This window comes from Balaenoptera ricei, unplaced genomic scaffold, assembly GCF_028023285.1.
Source record: "Balaenoptera ricei isolate mBalRic1 unplaced genomic scaffold, mBalRic1.hap2 scaffold_781, whole genome shotgun sequence".
In the NCBI taxonomy this organism is placed as follows: Eukaryota; Metazoa; Chordata; class Mammalia; order Artiodactyla; family Balaenopteridae; genus Balaenoptera; species Balaenoptera ricei.
The window spans coordinates 22,698-49,921 of NW_026777969.1; the positions used below are offsets into that span (position 1 = coordinate 22,698).

Sequence of the window (27,224 nt, forward strand, 5' to 3'; positions counted from 1 at the left end):
GTTGCCTTGGCGGCCGACTCCCTTCTTTCTGCATGGTTGGGCCCAAAGACCTCCGGGAAGAGCTCCAAACCTCAGGGAATGCTATGCCGACCTGGTATAGCAATGACGCTGGGCTGTCCTAAGGAACACCTTAACATCCTCAACATAGGGGCAATGAGGCCACACAGGGACAAAACATCCCAACGGCTCCAAATCGGTCCCAGTGAGAAGACACGATACTGTGCCGTGAAGGCACCATTCGCTGGAACAAGGACCCGCCGTGAAGCACATTGAGAAAGGAGAGGAAAAGGTTGGGATGGTCCACGAATGTGCACCTGTATTCCTTCCCTACACGGGGCTCCAAGTGCCCCTGAAGATATCCCAAAAGAGTTCCGGGAACCCTATGTCCACCGACATATCCACCCATACCGATCTATCCACCCAACAGTAAGCCTGTGGGCTTAGCCAACACTCTCCCGTGTATTTCCCACTCGCCTTGCCTTGCTCTCTCCACCAGGATCCAAACGAATCCACCCCTCACCTAAGTAGCTTGATATTCCCTGGATTTGCCTAAGGCACTTTGCAAACTCTCCACACACAACACACAAGCAGGACACAACCCAAGGAGGCGCCATCAGCGTCGCCCAAATCCCGGGGACAGTGGCCCATTTGATTTCCCCCGACCATCAGGGCAAACCTGAACTATATCCCACCTTCCAAGCTGAACATGACATAGACGCCTGGCCTGGCCAGGACTCCTTCTCTGACCCTGAGTGCAGAGACTTCTGTTTCCTTGCGGGAACAAGGCAACGACCTGAGCTTGAGGGTGGCCTGTAGATCTCAATGGCAAGCCAGAGGAGTACCAGTGGCTCACGCTTCCTTTCGCACCCGCATGCTGTCTGCGGCAGGGGATAGCAGTTCTGGCTAGACTCAGGTGCCCAGAGACGTCAAGTTGTCCTTAGCCTTCCCACGTAGATGGACATCCCAGGCTCCTTTCCACATGGCTCTTTCTGCACGAGAAGCCCGCCACCCTCCACTTGAACAATGTTGCTGCGCATGCCCACAGTAGCAAATGCAACATGGACCTCTCCCTAATTTTCCTTTGGGAGCCACGTGCTGGACCTCAGTTAGGATGAGAAGACGGTAGGTATTGCTCTTTCATTTTGTTTAGATTTCCAAGGAATGCCTTTATGGGAGTCCTCACTGATCCACGCTCCTGCTCAAAGGCTGGACGTGCAAAGTCGCGGACTGTCAGCAAGCTCAATCCTCTCAGCAGTAGGGAGCGGCCAGACTCGAGCCACGGGGCAGGAAGTGCACCCACGTCTCAGGGCATCGGAGCTCGGGTGCCCCAGGAAGAGCCCAGAATGTGACGGTGTAGTCTCGCGGCACAAGTCCCCGTGGCCAAACTTCTAGGTTTCTTCAAAGAAGTTCCGTTTACCCCCACAAGGTTTCTACCAGGAACCTTGTCGAGCCAGAGGCGATGCCCTTGGATCACACAGAAAGCTATTGGCATTGGAGATATTCCAATGCCCAAACTGGCAGGGCAAACCCTTGCAGCAACTGGTTTACTTGCCCTGGCGCCTTGTATTTTCGCCCCCAGGCCCGTCAGTGACATGACCGCGGAGAAACCTGAGACCCATTCATTTGTTCAGAGTTCCAAGCAGTGCATTTATGGGAGTCATCATCAATCCACCTGCTCAAAGGCTGCACGTTCAAAGTCACAGGCTCCAGCGCGGGGCAGCCACCGATCTCAATCATGTCAGCAGTCAGGAGTGGCCAGAGGCGACCCACGGGGCTGCAAATGGAGCTAAGGATCATGGCATCAGATCTGGGGTTCCCCTGCAAGAGCCAAGAAGGTGAGGGTGTAGTCTCAGTGCACAAGTCCCCGTGGCCAAACATCTAGGTTTCTGCAAAGAAGTTCCACTCACCACCACAAGGTTCCTACGAGGAGCCTCAAGGACTTCACGCCAAAACCACTCTGAGACTCTTTTGCCTTGACTTGCCTCACCTTGCCACACTCTCCTCACTTCGCCAGGTATCATGGACTATACAGAGGGCCCAATGCTGCTGCAGGTGTTTGTTCCCTGGCACTCCACCACATGCCTCAGGGTGACAGAACACAGGGATGTTTGAGAAAAGTGAACGGGCGCACAGAGGCAAAGGGTGATACCGCCCACCGATGTGCGCTATATCTCCCCTCAGCATTTCATTTGCAGTCCATCATGTCTGTGTGTCCACAGCCAAACGTGAATGCATCGTGGCACAGATGCCTTCAGAGCGCACGGGCATCAGCACAAAGAGCACGGCCGTCCATCATCCCCCCGGTATGGGCCTTGAACGTTCCTGCCTGAGCCACCTCCCCGCCGACACAGCATAAGGATGTCATCCTGAACTGCTGAGACACCCTCAGGGGAACTGGGATTACTCAGCGTAAAAGCCACTGCCCTCTGGGGAACCAAAGCACTCCTGGCGCATACGCTTCCACACAATGGATTCACCCTCAAGGGGAAATGTGGTCCCTGAGATCTTCCACAAGGGAACGGCCCTTGGCCAAATGGGACGACCTCCAACAAAAGCCGCTTGTAGGGACCAGTGACAAAACACACCAGAGAAACTCCTGGAGTGAACAATGGAGATTCACCTGCAGCCATACTTCCTGGCCTGCTGCCAAGACTGGCCACCAACACTTGGCCCACGCACAAAGCTAATGGCATCAGAATCATTCCGACGCCCAACGTGGCGGGGCAAACACTTGCAGCAATTGTGTAACTTGCAGTGGTGTCTGGTACTTTCACCCTCATCAGTGGCGTGACATTGGGGAAACCCTGAGGCCCAGGTCCTCTACAAGCAACTTGTTACCCACAGCCATGCAACGACAGAACCCAGACAACAGCCTAGACACTTGAACCGGTATGACTTGTCTAGCCTGTGGCCAGGCTCGCCGGTTACCACAGTCTCGACGCACCAGCGGGTGGCAGGAAAAATGACACCCACAGCACACATCCTCTCCTGCCCTTAAACCTGCAGCGTTTCCTTGGCAGCCAACTCCCTTGTTTCTGCACGGTTGCACCCAATGACCTCCGGGTAGAGCTCCAATCCTCAGGGAACGCTATGTGGGCTGGGTATAGAATCGATGCCTGGCTGTCCTCAGGAACACCTTCACATCTTCAACACAGGGGGAACGTGGTCAGACAGGGACCAAACACCCCAAGGCCTCCAAATCGGCCCCCATGAGGAGACACCATACTGTGCCATGAAGGCAACCATTCGCTGGCACAAGAACCCGCCATGAAGCAAATCGACCAAGGAGAGGAAAGAGGCGGGACAGTCCACAAATGTGCTCCCGTATTCCCTCCCTACACGTGCCTCCAGATGCTCCTGAGGGAATCCCAAATGTGTTCCGGGAACCCCATGGCCACCGTCGATCTATCCACCCACCAGTAAACCTGTGGGCTTAGCCAGCCATCTCACGTGTCTCTTTCACTCGCCTTGCCTTACTCTCTCTCCACCGGGATCCCAACGTGTCACGGCAAGATGCCAGAGCCACCCCTCACCAAAGAAGCTTGCCGTGACCAAGTTTGACTAAGGCATTTTCCAGCCCCTTCACACAGCACACACAAGCAGGACACAACCCGAGGAGGAGCCATCAGATTGGCCAAACTCCCAGGAACAGTGGCCCATTTGATTTCTCCCCTCAGCAGGAGAAACCTAAACTGCATCTGGTCTCCCAAGCAGAACATGACAAAGAAGCCTGCCCTAGGCCTGGAATCCTGTTCTGACCCTGAGCCTACAGACTTCTGTTTCTTTGAGGCCACAAGGCAATGACCAGCAGGTGGGGGCAGCCTGTAGAACTCAAGTGCAGGTGGCAGGACGAGCAATGGCTCACGCTTCCTCTCCTACCTGCATGCTGAACCGTGGCAGGGGACAGCAGTCCTGGCTAGACCAAGGAACCCAGAGACGGCACGCTGTCCCAAGCCTTCCCACCTGGATTGGCATCCCAGGCTCCTTTCCCAATGGCTCTTCTCCCCAGGAGATGACCACAACCCTCAACTTGAACAACGTGGCTGTAGACACCCACGGCCGCAAATGCAACGTGAACCTCTCCCTACTTTCCTTTGGGGAGCCACGTGCTGGACCTCAGTTCCAACGAGGAGACGGTAGGGATTTCTCACTCATTTTGTTCAGATTTCCAAGGAATGCATTTGTGGGAGTCATCATCGATCCAAGCACATGCTCAAACGGTGGACATGCAAAGTTGCAGATTCCACCATGGGACGGCCAGCGAGCTGAATCTTATCAGCGTACGGAAGTGGCCAGAGCCGAGCCACGGGTCAGGAAATGCAGCCAGTTCTCAGGGCATCAAAGCTCGTGTTCCCCGAGAAAAGACCAGAAGGTGAGGGTGTAGCCCCGGTGCACACGTTCCCATCGCCAAACCTTTAGGTTTAGCAAAGAAGTGTCGCTTACCGCAACAAGGGTTAAAGCAGGATCCTCAAGGAATGCACGCCAACACCCCTCTGAGACTCCTTCGGCTGGCCTGGCCTTGCCACACTGTCCTCACTTCAACGGGTATCAGGGATTATACGGATGGCCCCAGGCTGCTGCTGGCATTCCTTCCCTGGCATTCCACCTGGCTCGGGGTGAGAGAACACACGCATGCTTGAGGAGGGTGCACAGGCGCACCGAGGGAAAGGGCGATACCACCCAGCATTGTGTGTTCTATCTCTCCTCAACATTTCATTTACTGTCCATCTTGCCTGTGTGTCCGCAGGCAAACGTGAAAGCATCGTGGCACTGGCGCCTTCAGAGCATGCGGCCATCAGGACAAAGAGTGCCACCGACCAACAACCCCCTGGTCTCGGGCCCTGAAATTCCTCTCCTGAGCAATCTGCCCTCCATCACAGCAAAAGGATGTCTTCCTGATCCCCTGAGACACCCTCAGGACAACTGTGCCCCCTCAGCCTAAGAGCAAGTGCCCCCTATGGGAACAAACACGCGTTTGGCCCTTATGATTAAACACAGTGGACACGCCCTCAAGGGGAGAGATCTTCCATAAGGGAAGGGCCCTTGGCTGAATAAGACGACCTCCATCAAAAGCGGCTCGTAGGGACCCGTGACAAAGGGCACCTGAAGAACCCCTGGACTGATCAAGGGAGACTCACCAGCAGGCATACTTCCTGGTTTCCTGCCAAGCTAGAGGAACTTCCCTAGGACCGCAACCAAAGCTAATGGCAAGGGAGCCATTCCAATGCCCAAAATGGCGGGCCAAACACTTGCAGCAACTGGGTAACTTATCGTAGCACCATGCACATTCGCATTCTCCCCTTCAAGGACAAGACCTTGGAGAAACCATGAGACCCAGGTCCTCCAGAACCAACGTGTCACCCACAGCCGTGCAATGAGAGAACGCACCCAACATCCTGGACCCTTGAACCGGCATGGCTTCTCTGGCTTGAAGCCATGCATGCTGGAGATCACAGGCTCGCAGCACCAGAAGGTGGCAGGACAAAATGACCCCTGCAGCACACATTCACTCCAGCCCTTAAACCTGTAGCGTTGCCTTGGCGGCCGACTCCCTTCTTTCTGCATGGTTGGGCCCAAAGACCTCCGGGAAGAGCTCCAAACCTCAGGGAATGCTATGCCGACCTGGTATAGCAATGACGCTGGGCTGTCCTAAGGAACACCTTAACATCCTCAACATAGGGGCAATGAGGCCACACAGGGACAAAACATCCCAACGGCTCCAAATCGGTCCCAGTGAGAAGACACCATACTGTGCCGTGAAGGCACCATTCGCTGGAACAAGGACCCGCCGTGAAGCACATTGAGAAAGGAGAGGAAAAGGTTGGGATGGTCCACGAATGTGCACCTGTATTCCTTCCCTACACGGGGCTCCAAATGCTCCTGAAGATATCCCAAAAGAGTTCCGGGAACCCTATGTCCACCGACATATCCACCCATACCGATCTATCCACCCAACAGTAAGCCTGTGGGCTTAGCCAACACTCTCCCGTGTATTTCCCGCTCGCCTTGCCTTGCTCTCTCCAGCAGGATCCAAACGAATCCACCCCTCACCTAAGTAGCTTGATATCCCCTGGATTTGCCTAAGGCACTTTCCAAACTCTCCACACACAACACACAAGCAGGACACAACCCAAGGAGGCGCCATCAGCGTCACCCAAATCCCGGGGACAGTGGCCCATTTGATTTCCCCCGACCATCAGGGCAAACCTGAACTATATCCCACCTTCCAAGCTGAACATGACATAGACGCCTGGCCTGGCCAGGACTCCTTCTCTGACCCTGAGTGCAGAGACTTCTGTTTCCTTGCGGGAACAAGGCAACGACCTGAGCTTGAGGGTGGCCTGTAGATCTCAATGGCAAGCCAGAGGAGTACCAGTGGCTCACGCTTCCTTTCGCACCTGCACGCTGACCGCGGCAGGGGATAGCAGTTCTGGCTAGACTCAGGTGCCCAGAGACGTCAAGTTGTCCTTAGCCTTCCCACGTAGATGGACATCCCAGGCTCCTTTCCACATGGCTCTTTCTGCACGAGAAGCCCGCCACCCTCCACTTGAACAATGTTGCTGCGCACGCCCACAGTAGCAAATGCAACATGGACCTCTCCCTAATTTTCCTTTGGGAGCCACGTGCTGGACCTCAGTTAGGATGAGAAGACGGTAGGTATTGCTCATTCATTTTGTTTAGATTTCCAAGGAATGCCTTTATGGGAGTCCTCACTGATCCACGCTCCTGCTCAAAGGCTGGACGTGCAAAGTCGCGGACTGTCAGCAAGCTCAATCCTCTCAGCAGTAGGGAGCGGCCAGACTCGAGCCACGGGGCAGGAAGTGCACCCACGTCTCAGGGCATCGGAGCTCGGGTGCCCCAGGAAGAGCCCAGAATGTGACGGTGTAGTCTCGCGGCACAAGTCCCCGTGGCCAAACTTCTAGGTTTCTTCAAAGAAGTTCCGTTTACCCCCACAAGGTTTCTACCAGGAACCTTGTCGAGCCAGAGGCGATGCCCTTGGATCACACAGAAAGCTATTGGCATTGGAGATATTCCAATGCCCAAACTGGCAGGGCAAACCCTTGCAGCAACTGGGTTACTTGCCCTGGCGCCTTGTATTTTCAACCCCAGGCCCGTCAGTGACATGACCGCGGAGAAACCTGAGACCCATTCATTTGTTCAGAGTTCCAAGCAGTGCATTTATGGGAGTCATCATCAATCCACCTGCTCAAAGGCTGCACGTTCAAAGTCGCAGGCTCCAGCGCGGGGCAGCCACCGATCTCAATCATGTCAGCAGTCAGGAGTGGCCAGAGGCGACCCACGGGGCTGCAAATGGAGCTAAGGATCATGGCATCAGATCTGGGGTTCCCCTGCAAGAGCCAAGAAGGTGAGGGTGTAGTCTCAGTGCACAAGTCCCCGTGGCCAAACATCTAGGTTTCTGCAAAGAAGTTCCACTCACCACCACAAGGTTCCTACGTGGAGCCTCAAGGACTTCACGCCAAAACCACTCTGAGACTCTTTTGCCTTGACTTGCCTCACCTTGCCACACTCTCCTCACTTCGCCAGGTATCATGGACTATACAGAGGGCCCAATGCTGCTGCAGGTGTTTGTTCCCTGGCACTCCACCACATGCCTCAGGGTGACAGAACACAGGGATGTTTGAGAAAAGTGAACGGGCGCACAGAGGCAAAGGGTGATACCGCCCACCGATGTGCGCTATATCTCCCCTCAGCATTTCATTTGCAGTCCATCATGTCTGTGTGTCCACAGCCAAACGTGATTGCATCGTGGCACAGATGCCTTCAGAGCGCACGGGCATCATCACAAAGAGCACGGCCGTCCATCAACCCCCTGGTATGGGCCTTGAACTTTCCTGCCTGAGCCACCTCCCCGCCGACACAGCATAAGGATGTCATCCTGAACTGCTGAGACACCCTCAGGGGAACTGGGATTACTCAGCGTAAAAGCCACTGCCCTCTGGTGAACCAAACCACTCCTGGTGCATACGCTTCCACACAATGGATTCACCCGCAAGGGGAAATGTGGTCCCTGAGATCTTCCACAAGGGAACGGCCCTTGGCCAAATGGGACGACCTCCAACAAAAGCAGCTTGTACGGACCGGTGACAAAACGCACCAGAGGAACTCATGGACTGAACAATGGAGATTCACCTGCAGCCATACTTCCTGGCCTGCTGCCAAGACTGGCCACCAACACTTGGCCCACGCACAAAGCTAATGGCATCAGAATCATTCCGACGCCCAACGTGGCGGGGCAAACACTTGCAGCAATTGTGTAACTTGCAGTGGTGTCTGGTACTTTCACCCTCATCAGTGGCGTGACATTAGGGAAACCCTGAGGCCCAGGTCCTCTACAAGCAACTTGTTACCCACAGCCATGCAACGACAGAACTCAGACAACAGCCTAGACACTTGAACCGGTATGACTTCTGTAGCCTGTGGCCAGGCTCGCCGGTTACCACAGTCTCGACGCACCAGCGGGTGGCAGGAAAAATGACACCCACACCACACATCCTCTCCTGCCCTTAAACCTGCAGCTTTTCCTTGGCAGCCAACTCCCTTGTTTCTGCACGGTTGCACCCAATGACCTCCGGGTAGAGCTCCAATCCTCAGGGAATGCTATGTGGGCTGGGTATAGAATCGATGCCTGGCTGTCCTCAGGAACACCTTCACATCTTCAACACAGGGGGAATGTGGTCAGACAGGGACAAAACACCCCAAGGCCTCCAAATCGGCCCCCATGAGGAGACACCATACTGTGCCATGAAGGCAACCATTCGCTGGCACAAGAACCCGCCATGAAGCAAATCGACCAAGGAGAGGAAAGAGGCGGGACAGTCCACAAATGTGCTCCCGTATTCCCTCCCTACACGTGCCTCCAGATGCTCCTGAGGGATACCCAAATGTGTTCCGGGAACCCCATGGCCACCGTCGATCTATCCACCCACCAGTAAACCTGTGGGCTTAGCCAGCCATCTCACGTGTCTCTTTCACTCGCCTTGCCTTACTCTCTCTCCACCGGGATCCCAACGTGTCACGGCAAGATGCCAGAGCCACCCCTCACCAAAGAAGCTTGCCGTGACCAAGTTTGACTAAGGCATTTTCCAGCCCCTTCACACAGCACACACAAGCAGGACACAACCCGAGGAGGAGCCATCAGATTGGCCAAACTCCCAGGAACAGTGGCCCATTTGATTTCTCCCCTCAGCAGGAGAAACCTAAACTGCATCTGGTCTCCCAAGCAGAACATGACAAAGAAGCCTGCCCTAGGCCTGGAATCCTGTTCTGACCCTGAGCCTACAGACTTCTGTTTCTTTGAGGCCACAAGGCAATGACCAGCAGGTGGGGGCAGCCTGTAGAACTCAAGTGCAGGTGGCAGGACGAGCAATGGCTCACGCTTCCTCTCCTACCTGCATGCTGAACCGTGGCAGGGGACAGCAGTCCTGGCTAGACCAAGGAACCCAGAGACGGCACGCTGTCCCAAGCCTTCCCACCTGGATTGGCATCCCAGGCTCCTTTCCCAATGGCTCTTCTCCCCAGGAGATGACCACAACCCTCAACTTGAACAACGTGGCTGTAGACACCCACGGCCGCAAATGCAACGTGAACCTCTCCCTACTTTCCTTTGGGGAGCCACGTGCTGGACCTCAGTTCCAACGAGGAGACGGTAGGGATTTCTCACTCATTTTGTTCAGATTTCCAAGGAATGCATTTGTGGGAGTCATCATCGATCCAAGCACATGCTCAAACGGTGGACATGCAAAGTTGCAGATTCCACCATGGGACGGCCAGCGAGCTGAATCATATCAGCGTACGGAAGTGGCCAGCCGAGCCGAGCCACGGGTCAGGAAATGCAGCCAGTTCTCAGGGCATCAAAGCTCGTGTTCCCCGAGAAAAGACCAGAAGGTGAGGGTGTAGCCCCGGTGCACACGTTCCCATCGCCAAACCTTTAGGTTTAGCAAAGAAGTGTCGCTTACCGCAACAAGGGTTAAAGCAGGATCCTCATGGAATGCACGCCAACACCCCTCTGAGACTCCTTCGGCTGGCCTCGCCTTGCCACACCATCCTCACTTCAACGGGTATCAGGGATTATACGGATGGCCCCAGGCTGCTGCTGGCATTCCTTCCCTGGCATTCCACCTGGCTCTGGGTGAGAGAACACACGCATGCTTGAGGAGGGTGCACAGGCGCACCGAGGGAAAGGGCGATACCACCCAGCATTGTGTGTTCTATCTCTCCTCAACATTTCATTTACTGTCCATCTTGCCTGTGTGTCCGCAGGGAAACGTGAAAACATCGTGGCACTGGCGCCTTCAGAGCGTGCGGCCATCAGGACAAAGAGTGCCACCGACCAACAACCCCCTGGTCTCGGGCCCTGAAATTCCTCTCCTGAGCAATCTGCCCTCCATCACAGCAAAAGGATGTCTTCCTGATCCCCTGAGACACCCTCAGGACAACTGTGCCCCCTCAACCTAAGAGCAAGTGCCCTCTATGGGAACAAACACGCGTTTGGCCCTTATGATTAAACACAGTGGACACGCCCTCAAGGGGAGAGATCTTCCATAAGGGAAGGGCCCTTGGCTGAATAAGACGACCTCCATCAAAAGCGGCTCGTAGGGACCCGTGACAAAGGGCACCTGAAGAACCCCTGGACTGATCAAGGGAGACTCACCAGCAGGCATACTTCCTGGTCTCCTGCCAAGCCAGAGGAACTTCCCTAGGACCGCAACCAAAGCTAATGGCAAGGGAGCCATTCTAATGCCCAAAATGGCGGGCCAAACACTTGCAGCAACTGGGTAACTTATCGTAGCACCTTGCACATTCGCATTCTCCCCTTCAAGGACAAGACCTTGGAGAAACCATGAGACCCAGGTCCTCCAGAACCAACGTGTCACCCACAGCCGTGCAATGAGAGAACGCACCCAACATCCTGGACCCTTGAACCGGCATGGCTTCTCTGGCTTGAAGCCATGCATGCTGGAAATCACAGGCTCGCAGCACCAGAAGGTGGCAGGACAAAATGACCCCTGCAGCACACATTCACTCCAGCCCTTAAACCTGTAGCGTTGCCTTGGCGGCCGACTCCCTTCTTTCTGCATGGTTGGGCCCAAAGACCTCCGGGAAGAGCTCCAAACCTCAGGGAATGCTATGCCGACCTGGTATAGCAATGACGCTGGGCTGTCCTAAGGAACACCTTAACATCCTCAACATAGGGGCAATGAGGCCACACAGGGACAAAACATCCCAACGGCTCCAAATCGGTCCCAGTGAGAAGACACCATACTGTGCCGTGAAGGCACCATTCGCTGGAACAAGGACCCGCCGTGAAGCACATTGAGAAAGGAGAGGAAAAGGTTGGGATGGTCCACGAATGTGCACCTGTATTCCTTCCCTACACGGGGCTCCAAGTGCTCCTGAAGATATCCCAAAAGAGTTCCGGGAACCCTATGTCCACCGACATATCCACCCATACCGATCTATCCACCCAACAGTAAGCCTGTGGGCTTAGCCAACACTCTCCCGTGTATTTCCCGCTCGCCTTGCCTTGCTCTCTCCAGCAGGATCCAAACGAATCCACCCCTCACCTAAGTAGCTTGATATCCCCTGGATTTGCCTAAGGCACTTTCCAAACTCTCCACACACAACACACAAGCAGGACACAACCCAAGGAGGCGCCATCAGCGTCGCCCAAATCCCGGGGACAGTGGCCCATTTGATTTCCCCCGACCATCAGGGCAAACCTGAACTATATCCCACCTTCCAAGCTGAACATGACATAGACGCCTGGCCTGGCCAGGACTCCTTCTCTGACCCTGAGTGCAGAGACTTCTGTTTCCTTGCGGGAACAAGGCAACGACCTGAGCTTGAGGGTGGCCTGTAGATCTCAATGGCAAGCCAGAGGAGTACCAGTGGCTCACGCTTCCTTTCGCACCCGCATGCTGTCTGCGGCAGGGGATAGCAGTTCTGGCTAGACTCAGGTGCCCAGAGACGTCAAGTTGTCCTTAGCCTTCCCACGTAGATGGACATCCCAGGCTCCTTTCCACATGGCTCTTTCTGCACGAGAAGCCCGCCACCCTCCACTTGAACAATGTTGCTGCGCATGCCCACAGTAGCAAATGCAACATGGACCTCTCCCTAATTTTCCTTTGGGAGCCACGTGCTGGACCTCAGTTAGGATGAGAAGACGGTAGGTATTGCTCTTTCATTTTGTTTAGATTTCCAAGGAATGCCTTTATGGGAGTCCTCACTGATCCACGCTCCTGCTCAAAGGCTGGACGTGCAAAGTCGCGGACTGTCAGCAAGCTCAATCCTCTCAGCAGTAGGGAGCGGCCAGACTCGAGCCACGGGGCAGGAAGTGCACCCACGTCTCAGGGCATCGGAGCTCGGGTGCCCCAGGAAGAGCCCAGAATGTGACGGTGTAGTCTCGCGGCACAAGTCCCCGTGGCCAAACTTCTAGGTTTCTTCAAAGAAGTTCCGTTTACCCCCACAAGGTTTCTACCAGGAACCTTGTCGAGCCAGAGGCGATGCCCTTGGATCACACAGAAAGCTATTGGCATTGGAGATATTCCAATGCCCAAACTGGCAGGGCAAACCCTTGCAGCAACTGGTTTACTTGCCCTGGCGCCTTGTATTTTCGCCCCCAGGCCCGTCAGTGACATGACCGCGGAGAAACCTGAGACCCATTCATTTGTTCAGAGTTCCAAGCAGTGCATTTATGGGAGTCATCATCAATCCACCTGCTCAAAGGCTGCACGTTCAAAGTCACAGGCTCCAGCGCGGGGCAGCCACCGATCTCAATCATGTCAGCAGTCAGGAGTGGCCAGAGGCGACCCACGGGGCTGCAAATGGAGCTAAGGATCATGGCATCAGATCTGGGGTTCCCCTGCAAGAGCCAAGAAGGTGAGGGTGTAGTCTCAGTGCACAAGTCCCCGTGGCCAAACATCTAGGTTTCTGCAAAGAAGTTCCACTCACCACCACAAGGTTCCTACGAGGATCCTCAAGGACTTCACGCCAAAACCACTCTGAGACTCTTTTGCCTTGACTTGCCTCACCTTGCCACACTCTCCTCACTTCGCCAGGTATCATGGACTATACAGAGGGCCCAATGCTGCTGCAGGTGTTTGTTCCCTGGCACTCCACCACATGCCTCAGGGTGACAGAACACAGGGATGTTTGAGAAAAGTGAACGGGCGCACAGAGGCAAAGGGTGATACCGCCCACCGATGTGCGCTATATCTCCCCTCAGCATTTCATTTGCAGTCCATCATGTCTGTGTGTCCACAACCAAACGTGAATGCATCGTGGCACAGATGCCTTCAGAGCGCACGGGCATCAGCACAAAGAGCACGGCCGTCCATCATCCACCCGGTATGGGCCTTGAACGTTCCTGCCTGAGCCACCTCCCCGCCGACACAGCATAAGGATGTCATCCTGAACTGCTGAGACACAATCAGGGGAACTGGGATTACTCAGCGTAAAAGCCACTGCCCTCTGGGGAACCAAACCACTCCTGGCGCATACGCTTCCACACAATGGATTCACCCTCAAGGGGAAATGTGGTCCCTGAGATCTTCCACAAGGGAACGGCCCTTGGCCAAATGGGACGACCTCCAACAAAAGCCGCTTGTAGGGACCAGTGACAAAACACACCAGAGAAACTCCTGGAGTGAACAATGGAGATTCACCTGCAGCCATACTTCCTGGCCTGCTGCCAAGACTGGCCACCAACACTTGGCCCACGCACAAAGCTAATGGCATCAGAATCATTCCGACGCCCAACGTGGCGGGGCAAACCCTTGCAGCAATTGTGTAACTTGCAGTGGTGTCTGGTACTTTCACCCTCATCAGTGGCGTGACATTGGGGAAACCCTGAGGCCCAGGTCCTCTACAAGCAACTTGTTACCCACAGCCATGCAACGACAGAACCCAGACAACAGCCTAGACACTTGAACCGGTATGACTTGTCTAGCCTGTGGCCAGGCTCGCCGGTTACCACAGTCTCGACGCACCAGCGGGTGGCAGGAAAAATGACACCCACAGCACACATCCTCTCCTGCCCTTAAACCTGCAGCGTTTCCTTGGCAGCCAACTCCCTTGTTTCTGCACGGTTGCACCCAATGACCTCCGGGTAGAGCTCCAATCCTCAGGGAACGCTATGTGGGCTGGGTATAGAATCGATGCCTGGCTGTCCTCAGGAACACCTTCACATCTTCAACACAGGGGGAACGTGGTCAGACAGGGACCAAACACCCCAAGGCCTCCAAATCGGCCCCCATGAGGAGACACCATACTGTGCCATGAAGGCAACCATTCGCTGGCACAAGAACCCGCCATGAAGCAAATCGACCAAGGAGAGGAAAGAGGCGGGACAGTCCACAAATGTGCTCCCGTATTCCCTCCCTACACGTGCCTCCAGATGCTCCTGAGGGAATCCCAAATGTGTTCCGGGAACCCCATGGCCACCGTCGATCTATCCACCCACCAGTAAACCTGTGGGCTTAGCCAGCCATCTCACGTGTCTCTTTCACTCGCCTTGCCTTACTCTCTCTCCACCGGGATCCCAACGTGTCACGGCAAGATGCCAGAGCCACCCCTCACCAAAGAAGCTTGCCGTGACCAAGTTTGACTAAGGCATTTTCCAGCCCCTTCACACAGCACACACAAGCAGGACACAACCCGAGGAGGAGCCATCAGATTGGCCAAACTCCCAGGAACAGTGGCCCATTTGATTTCTCCCCTCAGCAGGAGAAACCTAAACTGCATCTGGTCTCCCAAGCAGAACATGACAAAGAAGCCTGCCCTAGGCCTGGAATCCTGTTCTGACCCTGAGCCTACAGACTTCTGTTTCTTTGAGGCCACAAGGCAATGACCAGCAGGTGGGGGCAGCCTGTAGAACTCAAGTGCAGGTGGCAGGACGAGCAATGGCTCACGCTTCCTCTCCTACCTGCATGCTGAACCGTGGCAGGGGACAGCAGTCCTGGCTAGACCAAGGAACCCAGAGACGGCACGCTGTCCCAAGCCTTCCCACCTGGATTGGCATCCCAGGCTCCTTTCCCAATGGCTCTTCTCCCCAGGAGATGACCACAACCCTCAACTTGAACAACGTGGCTGTAGACACCCACGGCCGCAAATGCAACGTGAACCTCTCCCTACTTTCCTTTGGGGAGCCACGTGCTGGACCTCAGTTCCAACGAGGAGACGGTAGGGATTTCTCACTCATTTTGTTCAGATTTCCAAGGAATGCATTTGTGGGAGTCATCATCGATCCAAGCACATGCTCAAACGGTGGACATGCAAAGTTGCAGATTCCACCATGGGACGGCCAGCGAGCTGAATCTTATCAGCGTACGGAAGTGGCCAGAGCCGAGCCACGGGTCAGGAAATGCAGCCAGTTCTCAGGGCATCAAAGCTCGTGTTCCCCGAGAAAAGACCAGAAGGTGAGGGTGTAGCCCCGGTGCACACGTTCCCATCGCCAAACCTTTAGGTTTAGCAAAGAAGTGTCGCTTACCGCAACAAGGGTTAAAGCAGGATCCTCAAGGAATGCACGCCAACACCCCTCTGAGACTCCTTCGGCTGGCCTGGCCTTGCCACACCGTCCTCACTTCAACGGGTATCAGGGATTATACGGATGGCCCCAGGCTGCTGCTGGCATTCCTTCCCTGGCATTCCACCTGGCTCGGGGTGAGAGAACACACGCATGCTTGAGGAGGGTGCACAGGCGCACCGAGGGAAAGGGCGATACCACCCAGCATTGTGTGTTCTATCTCTCCTCAACATTTCATTTACTGTCCATCTTGCCTGTGTGTCCGCAGGCAAACGTGAAAGCATCGTGGCACTGGCGCCTTCAGAGCATGCGGCCATCAGGACAAAGAGTGCCACCGACCAACAACCCCCTGGTCTCGGGCCCTGAAATTCCTCTCCTGAGCAATCTGCCCTCCATCACAGCAAAAGGATGTCTTCCTGATCCCCTGAGACACCCTCAGGACAACTGTGCCCCCTCAGCCTAAGAGCAAGTGCCCCCTATGGGAACAAACACGCGTTTGGCCCTTATGATTAAACACAGTGGACACGCCCTCAAGGGGAGAGATCTTCCATAAGGGAAGGGCCCTTGGCTGAATAAGACGACCTCCATCAAAAGCGGCTCGTAGGGACCCGTGACAAAGGGCACCTGAAGAACCCCTGGACTGATCAAGGGAGACTCACCAGCAGGCATACTTCCTGGTTTCCTGCCAAGCCAGAGGAACTTCCCTAGGACCGCAACCAAAGCTAATGGCAAGGGAGCCATTCCAATGCCCAAAATGGCGGGCCAAACACTTGCAGCAACTGGGTAACTTATCGTAGCACCTTGCACATTCGCATTCTCCCCTTCAAGGACAAGACCTTGGAGAAACCATGAGACCCAGGTCCTCCAGAACCAACGTGTCACCCACAGCCGTGCAATGAGAGAACGCACCCAACATCCTGGACCCTTGAACCGGCATGGCTTCTCTGGCTTGAAGCCATGCATGCTGGAGATCACAGGCTCGCAGCACCAGAAGGTGGCAGGACAAAATGACCCCTGCAGCACACATTCACTCCAGCCCTTAAACCTGTAGCGTTGCCTTGGCGGCCGACTCCCTTCTTTCTGCATGGTTGGGCCCAAAGACCTCCGGGAAGAGCTCCAAACCTCAGGGAATGCTATGCCGACCTGGTATAGCAATGACGCTGGGCTGTCCTAAGGAACACCTTAACATCCTCAACATAGGGGCAATGAGGCCACACAGGGACAAAACATCCCAACGGCTCCAAATCGGTCCCAGTGAGAAGACACCATACTGTGCCGTGAAGGCACCATTCGCTGGAACAAGGACCCGCCGTGAAGCACATTGAGAAAGGAGAGGAAAAGGTTGGGATGGTCCACGAATGTGCACCTGTATTCCTTCCCTACACGGGGCTCCAAATGCTCCTGAAGATATCCCAAAAGAGTTCCGGGAACCCTATGTCCACCGACATATCCACCCATACCGATCTATCCACCCAACAGTAAGCCTGTGGGCTTAGCCAACACTCTCCCGTGTATTTCCCGCTCGCCTTGCCTTGCTCTCTCCAGCAGGATCCAAACGAATCCACCCCTCACCTAAGTAGCTTGATATCCCCTGGATTTGCCTAAGGCACTTTCCAAACTCTCCACACACAACACACAAGCAGGACACAACCCAAGGAGGCGCCATCAGCGTCACCCAAATCCCGGGGACAGTGGCCCATTTGATTTCCCCCGACCATCAGGGCAAACCTGAACTATATCCCACCTTCCAAGCTGAACATGACATAGACGCCTGGCCTGGCCAGGACTCCTTCTCTGACCCTGAGTGCAGAGACTTCTGTTTCCTTGCGGGAACAAGGCAACGACCTGAGCTTGAGGGTGGCCTGTAGATCTCAATGGCAAGCCAGAGGAGTACCAGTGGCTCACGCTTCCTTTCGCACCTGCACGCTGACCGCGGCAGGGGATAGCAGTTCTGGCTAGACTCAGGTGCCCAGAGACGTCAAGTTGTCCTTAGCCTTCCCACGTAGATGGACATCCCAGGCTCCTTTCCACATGGCTCTTTCTGCACGAGAAGCCCGCCACCCTCCACTTGAACAATGTTGCTGCGCACGCCCACAGTAGCAAATGCAACATGGACCTCTCCCTAATTTTCCTTTGGGAGCCACGTGCTGGACCTCAGTTAGGATGAGAAGACGGTAGGTATTGCTCATTCATTTTGTTTAGATTTCCAAGGAATGCCTTTATGGGAGTCCTCACTGATCCACGCTCCTGCTCAAAGGCTGGACGTGCAAAGTCGCGGACTGTCAGCAAGCTCAATCCTCTCAGCAGTAGGGAGCGGCCAGACTCGAGCCACGGGGCAGGAAGTGCACCCACGTCTCAGGGCATCGGAGCTCGGGTGCCCCAGGAAGAGCCCAGAATGTGACGGTGTAGTCTCGCGGCACAAGTCCCCGTGGCCAAACTTCTAGGTTTCTTCAAAGAAGTTCCGTTTACCCCCACAAGGTTTCTACCAGGAACCTTGTCGAGCCAGAGGCGATGCCCTTGGATCACACAGAAAGCTATTGGCATTGGAGATATTCCAATGCCCAAACTGGCAGGGCAAACCCTTGCAGCAACTGGTTTACTTGCCCTGGCGCCTTGTATTTTCGCCCCCAGGCCCGTCAGTGACATGACCGCGGAGAAACCTGAGACCCATTCATTTGTTCAGAGTTCCAAGCAGTGCATTTATGGGAGTCATCATCAATCCACCTGCTCAAAGGCTGCACGTTCAAAGTCACAGGCTCCAGCGCGGGGCAGCCACCGATCTCAATCATGTCAGCAGTCAGGAGTGGCCAGAGGCGACCCACGGGGCTGCAAATGGAGCTAAGGATCATGGCATCAGATCTGGGGTTCCCCTGCAAGAGCCAAGAAGGTGAGGGTGTAGTCTCAGTGCACAAGTCCCCGTGGCCAAACATCTAGGTTTCTGCAAAGAAGTTCCACTCACCACCACAAGGTTCCTACGAGGATCCTCAAGGACTTCACGCCAAAACCACTCTGAGACTCTTTTGCCTTGACTTGCCTCACCTTGCCACACTCTCCTCACTTCGCCAGGTATCATGGACTATACAGAGGGCCCAATGCTGCTGCAGGTGTTTGTTCCCTGGCACTCCACCACATGCCTCAGGGTGACAGAACACAGGGATGTTTGAGAAAAGTGAACGGGCGCACAGAGGCAAAGGGTGATACCGCCCACCGATGTGCGCTATATCTCCCCTCAGCATTTCATTTGCAGTCCATCATGTCTGTGTGTCCACAGCCAAACGTGAATGCATCGTGGCACAGATGCCTTCAGAGCGCACGGGCATCAGCACAAAGAGCACGGCCGTCCATCATCCCCCCGGTATGGGCCTTGAACGTTCCTGCCTGAGCCACCTCCCCGCCGACACAGCATAAGGATGTCATCCTGAACTCCTGAGACACCCTCAGGGGAACTGGGATTACTCAGCGTAAAAGCCACTGCCCTCTGGGGAACCAAACCACTCCTGGCGCATACGCTTCCACACAATGGATTCACCCTCAAGGGGAAATGTGGTCCCTGAGATCTTCCACAAGGGAACGGCCCTTGGCCAAATGGGACGACCTCCAACAAAAGCCGCTTGTAGGGACCAGTGACAAAACGCACCAGAGAAACTCCTGGAGTGAACAATGGAGATTCACCTGCAGCCATACTTCCTGGCCTGCTGCCAAGACTGGCCACCAACACTTGGCCCACGCACAAAGCTAATGGCATCAGAATCATTCCGACGCCCAACGTGGCGGGGCAAACACTTGCAGCAATTGTGTAACTTGCAGTGGTGTCTGGTACTTTCACCCTCATCAGTGGCGTGACATTGGGGAAACCCTGAGGCCCAGGTCCTCTACAAGCAACTTGTTACCCACAGCCATGCAACGACAGAACCCAGACAACAGCCTAGACACTTGAACCGGTATGACTTGTCTAGCCTGTGGCCAGGCTCGCCGGTTACCACAGTCTCGACGCACCAGCGGGTGGCAGGAAAAATGACACCCACAGCACACATCCTCTCCTGCCCTTAAACCTGCAGCGTTTCCTTGGCAGCCAACTCCCTTGTTTCTGCACGGTTGCACCCAATGACCTCCGGGTAGAGCTCCAATCCTCAGGGAACGCTATGTGGGCTGGGTATAGAATCGATGCCTGGCTGTCCTCAGGAACACCTTCACATCTTCAACACAGGGGGAACGTGGTCAGACAGGGACCAAACACCCCAAGGCCTCCAAATCGGCCCCCATGAGGAGACACCATACTGTGCCATGAAGGCAACCATTCGCTGGCACAAGAACCCGCCATGAAGCAAATCGACCAAGGAGAGGAAAGAGGCGGGACAGTCCACAAATGTGCTCCCATATTCCCTCCCTACACGTGCCTCCAGATGCTCCTGAGGGAATCCCAAATGTGTTCCGGGAACCCCATGGCCACCGTCGATCTATCCACCCACCAGTAAACCTGTGGGCTTAGCCAGCCATCTCACGTGTCTCTTTCACTCGCCTTGCCTTACTCTCTCTCCACCGGGATCCCAACGTGTCACGGCAAGATGCCAGAGCCACCCCTCACCAAAGAAGCTTGCCGTGACCAAGTTTGACTAAGGCATTTTCCAGCCCCTTCACACAGCACACACAAGCAGGACACAACCCGAGGAGGAGCCATCAGATTGGCCAAACTCCCAGGAACAGTGGCCCATTTGATTTCTCCCCTCAGCAGGAGAAACCTAAACTGCATCTGGTCTCCCAAGCAGAACATGACAAAGAAGCCTGCCCTAGGCCTGGAATCCTGTTCTGACCCTGAGCCTACAGACTTCTGTTTCTTTGAGGCCACAAGGCAATGACCAGCAGGTGGGGGCAGCCTGTAGAACTCAAGTGCAGGTGGCAGGACGAGCAATGGCTCACGCTTCCTCTCCTACCTGCATGCTGAACCGTGGCAGGGGACAGCAGTCCTGGCTAGACCAAGGAACCCAGAGACGGCACGCTGTCCCAAGCCTTCCCACCTGGATTGGCATCCCAGGCTCCTTTCCCAATGGCTCTTCTCCCCAGGAGATGACCACAACCCTCAACTTGAACAACGTGGCTGTAGACACCCACGGCCGCAAATGCAACGTGAACCTCTCCCTACTTTCCTTTGGGGAGCCACGTGCTGGACCTCAGTTCCAACGAGGAGACGGTAGGGATTTCTCACTCATTTTGTTCAGATTTCCAAGGAATGCATTTGTGGGAGTCATCATCGATCCAAGCACATGCTCAAACGGTGGACATGCAAAGTTGCAGATTCCACCATGGGACGGCCAGCGAGCTGAATCTTATCAGCGTACGGAAGTGGCCAGAGCCGAGCCACGGGTCAGGAAATGCAGCCAGTTCTCAGGGCATCAAAGCTCGTGTTCCCCGAGAAAAGACCAGAAGGTGAGGGTGTAGCCCCGGTGCACACGTTCCCATCGCCAAACCTTTAGGTTTAGCAAAGAAGTGTCGCTTACCGCAACAAGGGTTAAAGCAGGATCCTCAAGGAATGCACGCCAACACCCCTCTGAGACTCCTTCGGCTGGCCTGGCCTTGCCACACCGTCCTCACTTCAACGGGTATCAGGGATTATACGGATGGCCCCAGGCTGCTGCTGGCATTCCTTCCCTGGCATTCCACCTGGCTCGGGGTGAGAGAACACACGCATGCTTGAGGAGGGTGCACAGGCGCACCGAGGGAAAGGGCGATACCACCCAGCATTGTGTGTTCTATCTCTCCTCAACATTTCATTTACTGTCCATCTTGCCTGTGTGTCCGCAGGCAAACGTGAAAGCATCGTGGCACTGGCGCCTTCAGAGCATGCGGCCATCAGGACAAAGAGTGCCACCGACCAACAACCCCCTGGTCTCGGGCCCTGAAATTCCTCTCCTGAGCAATCTGCCCTCCATCACAGCAAAAGGATGTCTTCCTGATCCCCTGAGACACCCTCAGGACAACTGTGCCCCCTCAGCCTAAGAGCAAGTGCCCCCTATGGGAACAAACACGCGTTTGGCCCTTATGATTAAACACAGTGGACACGCCCTCAAGGGGAGAGATCTTCCATAAGGGAAGGGCCCTTGGCTGAATAAGACGACCTCCATCAAAAGCGGCTCGTAGGGACCCGTGACAAAGGGCACCTGAAGAACCCCTGGACTGATCAAGGGAGACTCACCAGCAGGCATACTTCCTGGTTTCCTGCCAAGCCAGAGGAACTTCCCTAGGACCGCAACCAAAGCTAATGGCAAGGGAGCCATTCCAATGCCCAAAATGGCGGGCCAAACACTTGCAGCAACTGGGTAACTTATCGTAGCACCTTGCACATTCGCATTCTCCCCTTCAAGGACAAGACCTTGGAGAAACCATGAGACCCAGGTCCTCCAGAACCAACGTGTCACCCACAGCCGTGCAATGAGAGAACGCACCCAACATCCTGGACCCTTGAACCGGCATGGCTTCTCTGGCTTGAAGCCATGCATGCTGGAGATCACAGGCTCGCAGCACCAGAAGGTGGCAGGACAAAATGACCCCTGCAGCACACATTCACTCCAGCCCTTAAACCTGTAGCGTTGCCTTGGCGGCCGACTCCCTTCTTTCTGCATGGTTGGGCCCAAAGACCTCCGGGAAGAGCTCCAAACCTCAGGGAATGCTATGCCGACCTGGTATAGCAATGACGCTGGGCTGTCCTAAGGAACACCTTAACATCCTCAACATAGGGGCAATGAGGCCACACAGGGACAAAACATCCCAACGGCTCCAAATCGGTCCCAGTGAGAAGACACCATACTGTGCCGTGAAGGCACCATTCGCTGGAACAAGGACCCGCCGTGAAGCACATTGAGAAAGGAGAGGAAAAGGTTGGGATGGTCCACGAATGTGCACCTGTATTCCTTCCCTACACGGGGCTCCAAATGCTCCTGAAGATATCCCAAAAGAGTTCCGGGAACCCTATGTCCACCGACATATCCACCCATACCGATCTATCCACCCAACAGTAAGCCTGTGGGCTTAGCCAACACTCTCCCGTGTATTTCCCGCTCGCCTTGCCTTGCTCTCTCCAGCAGGATCCAAACGAATCCACCCCTCACCTAAGTAGCTTGATATCCCCTGGATTTGCCTAAGGCACTTTCCAAACTCTCCACACACAACACACAAGCAGGACACAACCCAAGGAGGCGCCATCAGCGTCACCCAAATCCCGGGGACAGTGGCCCATTTGATTTCCCCCGACCATCAGGGCAAACCTGAACTATATCCCACCTTCCAAGCTGAACATGACATAGACGCCTGGCCTGGCCAGGACTCCTTCTCTGACCCTGAGTGCAGAGACTTCTGTTTCCTTGCGGGAACAAGGCAACGACCTGAGCTTGAGGGTGGCCTGTAGATCTCAATGGCAAGCCAGAGGAGTACCAGTGGCTCACGCTTCCTTTCGCACCTGCACGCTGACCGCGGCAGGGGATAGCAGTTCTGGCTAGACTCAGGTGCCCAGAGACGTCAAGTTGTCCTTAGCCTTCCCACGTAGATGGACATCCCAGGCTCCTTTCCACATGGCTCTTTCTGCACGAGAAGCCCGCCACCCTCCACTTGAACAATGTTGCTGCGCACGCCCACAGTAGCAAATGCAACATGGACCTCTCCCTAATTTTCCTTTGGGAGCCACGTGCTGGACCTCAGTTAGGATGAGAAGACGGTAGGTATTGCTCATTCATTTTGTTTAGATTTCCAAGGAATGCCTTTATGGGAGTCCTCACTGATCCACGCTCCTGCTCAAAGGCTGGACGTGCAAAGTCGCGGACTGTCAGCAAGCTCAATCCTCTCAGCAGTAGGGAGCGGCCAGACTCGAGCCACGGGGCAGGAAGTGCACCCACGTCTCAGGGCATCGGAGCTCGGGTGCCCCAGGAAGAGCCCAGAATGTGACGGTGTAGTCTCGCGGCACAAGTCCCCGTGGCCAAACTTCTAGGTTTCTTCAAAGAAGTTCCGTTTACCCCCACAAGGTTTCTACCAGGAACCTTGTCGAGCCAGAGGCGATGCCCTTGGATCACACAGAAAGCTATTGGCATTGGAGATATTCCAATGCCCAAACTGGCAGGGCAAACCCTTGCAGCAACTGGTTTACTTGCCCTGGCGCCTTGTATTTTCGCCCCCAGGCCCGTCAGTGACATGACCGCGGAGAAACCTGAGACCCATTCATTTGTTCAGAGTTCCAAGCAGTGCATTTATGGGAGTCATCATCAATCCACCTGCTCAAAGGCTGCACGTTCAAAGTCACAGGCTCCAGCGCGGGGCAGCCACCGATCTCAATCATGTCAGCAGTCAGGAGTGGCCAGAGGCGACCCACGGGGCTGCAAATGGAGCTAAGGATCATGGCATCAGATCTGGGGTTCCCCTGCAAGAGCCAAGAAGGTGAGGGTGTAGTCTCAGTGCACAAGTCCCCGTGGCCAAACATCTAGGTTTCTGCAAAGAAGTTCCACTCACCACCACAAGGTTCCTACGAGGATCCTCAAGGACTTCACGCCAAAACCACTCTGAGACTCTTTTGCCTTGACTTGCCTCACCTTGCCACACTCTCCTCACTTCGCCAGGTATCATGGACTATACAGAGGGCCCAATGCTGCTGCAGGTGTTTGTTCCCTGGCACTCCACCACATGCCTCAGGGTGACAGAACACAGGGATGTTTGAGAAAAGTGAACGGGCGCACAGAGGCAAAGGGTGATACCGCCCACCGATGTGCGCTATATCTCCCCTCAGCATTTCATTTGCAGTCCATCATGTCTGTGTGTCCACAGCCAAACGTGAATGCATCGTGGCACAGATGCCTTCAGAGCGCACGGGCATCAGCACAAAGAGCACGGCCGTCCATCATCCCCCCGGTATGGGCCTTGAACGTTCCTGCCTGAGCCACCTCCCCGCCGACACAGCATAAGGATGTCATCCTGAACTCCTGAGACACCCTCAGGGGAACTGGGATTACTCAGCGTAAAAGCCACTGCCCTCTGGGGAACCAAACCACTCCTGGCGCATACGCTTCCACACAATGGATTCACCCTCAAGGGGAAATGTGGTCCCTGAGATCTTCCACAAGGGAACGGCCCTTGGCCAAATGGGACGACCTCCAACAAAAGCCGCTTGTAGGGACCAGTGACAAAACGCACCAGAGAAACTCCTGGAGTGAACAATGGAGATTCACCTGCAGCCATACTTCCTGGCCTGCTGCCAAGACTGGCCACCAACACTTGGCCCACGCACAAAGCTAATGGCATCAGAATCATTCCGACGCCCAACGTGGCGGGGCAAACACTTGCAGCAATTGTGTAACTTGCAGTGGTGTCTGGTACTTTCACCCTCATCAGTGGCGTGACATTGGGGAAACCCTGAGGCCCAGGTCCTCTACAAGCAACTTGTTACCCACAGCCATGCAACGACAGAACCCAGACAACAGCCTAGACACTTGAACCGGTATGACTTGTCTAGCCTGTGGCCAGGCTCGCCGGTTACCACAGTCTCGACGCACCAGCGGGTGGCAGGAAAAATGACACCCACACCACACATCCTCTCCTGCCCTTAAACCTGCAGCGTTTCCTTGGCAGCCAACTCCCTTGTTTCTGCACGGTTGCACCCAATGACCTCCGGGTAGAGCTCCAATCCTCAGGGAACGCTATGTGGGCTGGGTATAGAATCGATGCCTGGCTGTCCTCAGGAACACCTTCACATCTTCAACACAGGGGGAACGTGGTCAGACAGGGACCAAACACCCCAAGGCCTCCAAATCGGCCCCCATGAGGAGACACCATACTGTGCCATGAAGGCAACCATTCGCTGGCACAAGAACCCGCCATGAAGCAAATCGACCAAGGAGAGGAAAGAGGCGGGACAGTCCACAAATGTGCTCCCGTATTCCCTCCCTACACGTGCCTCCAGATGCTCCTGAGGGAATCCCAAATGTGTTCCGGGAACCCCATGGCCACCGTCGATCTATCCACCCACCAGTAAACCTGTGGGCTTAGCCAGCCATCTCACGTGTCTCTTTCACTCACCTTGCCTTACTCTCTCTCCACCGGGATCCCAACGTGTCACGGCAAGATGCCAGAGCCACCCCTCACCAAAGAAGCTTGCCGTGACCAAGTTTGACTAAGGCATTTTCCAGCCCCTTCACACAGCACACACAAGCAGGACACAACCCGAGGAGGAGCCATCAGATTGGCCAAACTCCCAGGAACAGTGGCCCATTTGATTTCTCCCCTCAGCAGGAGAAACCTAAACTGCATCTGGTCTCCCAAGCAGAACATGACAAAGAAGCCTGCCCTAGGCCTGGAATCCTGTTCTGACCCTGAGCCTACAGACTTCTGTTTCTTTGAGGCCACAAGGCAATGACCAGCAGGTGGGGGCAGCCTGTAGAACTCAAGTGCAGGTGGCAGGACGAGCAATGGCTCACGCTTCCTCTCCTACCTGCATGCTGAACCGTGGCAGGGGACAGCAGTCCTGGCTAGACCAAGGAACCCAGAGACGGCACGCTGTCCCAAGCCTTCCCACCTGGATTGGCATCCCAGGCTCCTTTCCCAATGGCTCTTCTCCCCAGGAGATGACCACAACCCTCAACTTGAACAACGTGGCTGTAGACACCCACGGCCGCAAATGCAACGTGAACCTCTCCCTACTTTCCTTTGGGGAGCCACGTGCTGGACCTCAGTTCCAACGAGGAGACGGTAGGGATTTCTCACTCATTTTGTTCAGATTTCCAAGGAATGCATTTGTGGGAGTCATCATCGATCCAAGCACATGCTCAAACGGTGGACATGCAAAGTTGCAGATTCCACCATGGGACGGCCAGCGAGCTGAATCTTATCAGCGTACGGAAGTGGCCAGAGCCGAGCCACGGGTCAGGAAATGCAGCCAGTTCTCAGGGCATCAAAGCTCGTGTTCCCCGAGAAAAGACCAGAAGGTGAGGGTGTAGCCCTGGTGCACACGTTCCCATCGCCAAACCTTTAGGTTTAGCAAAGAAGTGTCGCTTACCGCAACAAGGGTTAAAGCAGGATCCTCAAGGAATGCACGCCAACACCCCTCTGAGACTCCTTCGGCTGGCCTGGCCTTGCCACACCGTCCTCACTTCAACGGGTATCAGGGATTATACGGATGGCCCCAGGCTGCTGCTGGCATTCCTTCCCTGGCATTCCACCTGGCTCGGGGTGAGAGAACACACGCATGCTTGAGGAGGGTGCACAGGCGCACCGAGGGAAAGGGCGATACCACCCAGCATTGTGTGTTCTATCTCTCCTCAACATTTCATTTACTGTCCATCTTGCCTGTGTGTCCGCAGGCAAACGTGAAAGCATCGTGGCACTGGCGCCTTCAGAGCATGCGGCCATCAGGACAAAGAGTGCCACCGACCAACAACCCCCTGGTCTCGGGCCCTGAAATTCCTCTCCTGAGCAATCTGCCCTCCATCACAGCAAAAGGATGTCTTCCTGATCCCCTGAGACACCCTCAGGACAACTGTGCCCCCTCAGCCTAAGAGCAAGTGCCCCCTATGGGAACAAACACGCGTTTGGCCCTTATGATTAAACACAGTGGACACGCCCTCAAGGGGAGAGATCTTCCATAAGGGAAGGGCCCTTGGCTGAATAAGACGACCTCCATCAAAAGCGGCTCGTAGGGACCCGTGACAAA

General features: G+C 55.1%; 15 non-coding genes across 15 annotated transcripts; all 15 read right to left on the minus strand.

Annotated features, from left to right (window-relative positions):
- Window positions 1–1,097: 1,097 nt before the first annotated feature.
- Window positions 1,098–1,189, minus strand: LOC132358969 (small nucleolar RNA SNORD116). The gene has a single exon (XR_009500655.1). It is a non-coding gene; the product is annotated as a small nucleolar RNA SNORD116 (small nucleolar RNA).
- A 389-nt stretch (window positions 1,190–1,578) lies between these two features.
- On the minus strand, window positions 1,579–1,670 carry LOC132358978 (small nucleolar RNA SNORD116). Its single transcript, XR_009500663.1, has one exon. It is a non-coding gene; the product is annotated as a small nucleolar RNA SNORD116 (small nucleolar RNA).
- A 2,441-nt stretch (window positions 1,671–4,111) lies between these two features.
- Window positions 4,112–4,203, minus strand: LOC132358986 (small nucleolar RNA SNORD116). The gene has a single exon (XR_009500671.1). It is a non-coding gene; the product is annotated as a small nucleolar RNA SNORD116 (small nucleolar RNA).
- A 2,425-nt stretch (window positions 4,204–6,628) lies between these two features.
- On the minus strand, window positions 6,629–6,720 carry LOC132358960 (small nucleolar RNA SNORD116). Its single transcript, XR_009500646.1, has one exon. It is a non-coding gene; the product is annotated as a small nucleolar RNA SNORD116 (small nucleolar RNA).
- Window positions 6,721–7,109: 389 nt separating this feature from the next.
- LOC132358971 (small nucleolar RNA SNORD116) lies at window positions 7,110–7,201 on the minus strand. Its single transcript, XR_009500657.1, has one exon. It is a non-coding gene; the product is annotated as a small nucleolar RNA SNORD116 (small nucleolar RNA).
- A 2,441-nt stretch (window positions 7,202–9,642) lies between these two features.
- LOC132358952 (small nucleolar RNA SNORD116) lies at window positions 9,643–9,734 on the minus strand. The gene has a single exon (XR_009500638.1). It is a non-coding gene; the product is annotated as a small nucleolar RNA SNORD116 (small nucleolar RNA).
- A 2,428-nt stretch (window positions 9,735–12,162) lies between these two features.
- Window positions 12,163–12,254, minus strand: LOC132358970 (small nucleolar RNA SNORD116). Its single transcript, XR_009500656.1, has one exon. It is a non-coding gene; the product is annotated as a small nucleolar RNA SNORD116 (small nucleolar RNA).
- A 389-nt stretch (window positions 12,255–12,643) lies between these two features.
- Window positions 12,644–12,735, minus strand: LOC132358979 (small nucleolar RNA SNORD116). The gene has a single exon (XR_009500664.1). It is a non-coding gene; the product is annotated as a small nucleolar RNA SNORD116 (small nucleolar RNA).
- A 2,441-nt stretch (window positions 12,736–15,176) lies between these two features.
- On the minus strand, window positions 15,177–15,268 carry LOC132358953 (small nucleolar RNA SNORD116). Its single transcript, XR_009500639.1, has one exon. It is a non-coding gene; the product is annotated as a small nucleolar RNA SNORD116 (small nucleolar RNA).
- Window positions 15,269–17,693: 2,425 nt separating this feature from the next.
- On the minus strand, window positions 17,694–17,785 carry LOC132358961 (small nucleolar RNA SNORD116). Its single transcript, XR_009500647.1, has one exon. It is a non-coding gene; the product is annotated as a small nucleolar RNA SNORD116 (small nucleolar RNA).
- A 389-nt stretch (window positions 17,786–18,174) lies between these two features.
- On the minus strand, window positions 18,175–18,266 carry LOC132358980 (small nucleolar RNA SNORD116). The gene has a single exon (XR_009500665.1). It is a non-coding gene; the product is annotated as a small nucleolar RNA SNORD116 (small nucleolar RNA).
- A 2,441-nt stretch (window positions 18,267–20,707) lies between these two features.
- LOC132358954 (small nucleolar RNA SNORD116) lies at window positions 20,708–20,799 on the minus strand. The gene has a single exon (XR_009500640.1). It is a non-coding gene; the product is annotated as a small nucleolar RNA SNORD116 (small nucleolar RNA).
- A 2,425-nt stretch (window positions 20,800–23,224) lies between these two features.
- On the minus strand, window positions 23,225–23,316 carry LOC132358963 (small nucleolar RNA SNORD116). The gene has a single exon (XR_009500649.1). It is a non-coding gene; the product is annotated as a small nucleolar RNA SNORD116 (small nucleolar RNA).
- A 389-nt stretch (window positions 23,317–23,705) lies between these two features.
- On the minus strand, window positions 23,706–23,797 carry LOC132358981 (small nucleolar RNA SNORD116). The gene has a single exon (XR_009500666.1). It is a non-coding gene; the product is annotated as a small nucleolar RNA SNORD116 (small nucleolar RNA).
- Window positions 23,798–26,238: 2,441 nt separating this feature from the next.
- Window positions 26,239–26,330, minus strand: LOC132358955 (small nucleolar RNA SNORD116). The gene has a single exon (XR_009500641.1). It is a non-coding gene; the product is annotated as a small nucleolar RNA SNORD116 (small nucleolar RNA).
- Window positions 26,331–27,224: the final 894 nt, after the last annotated feature.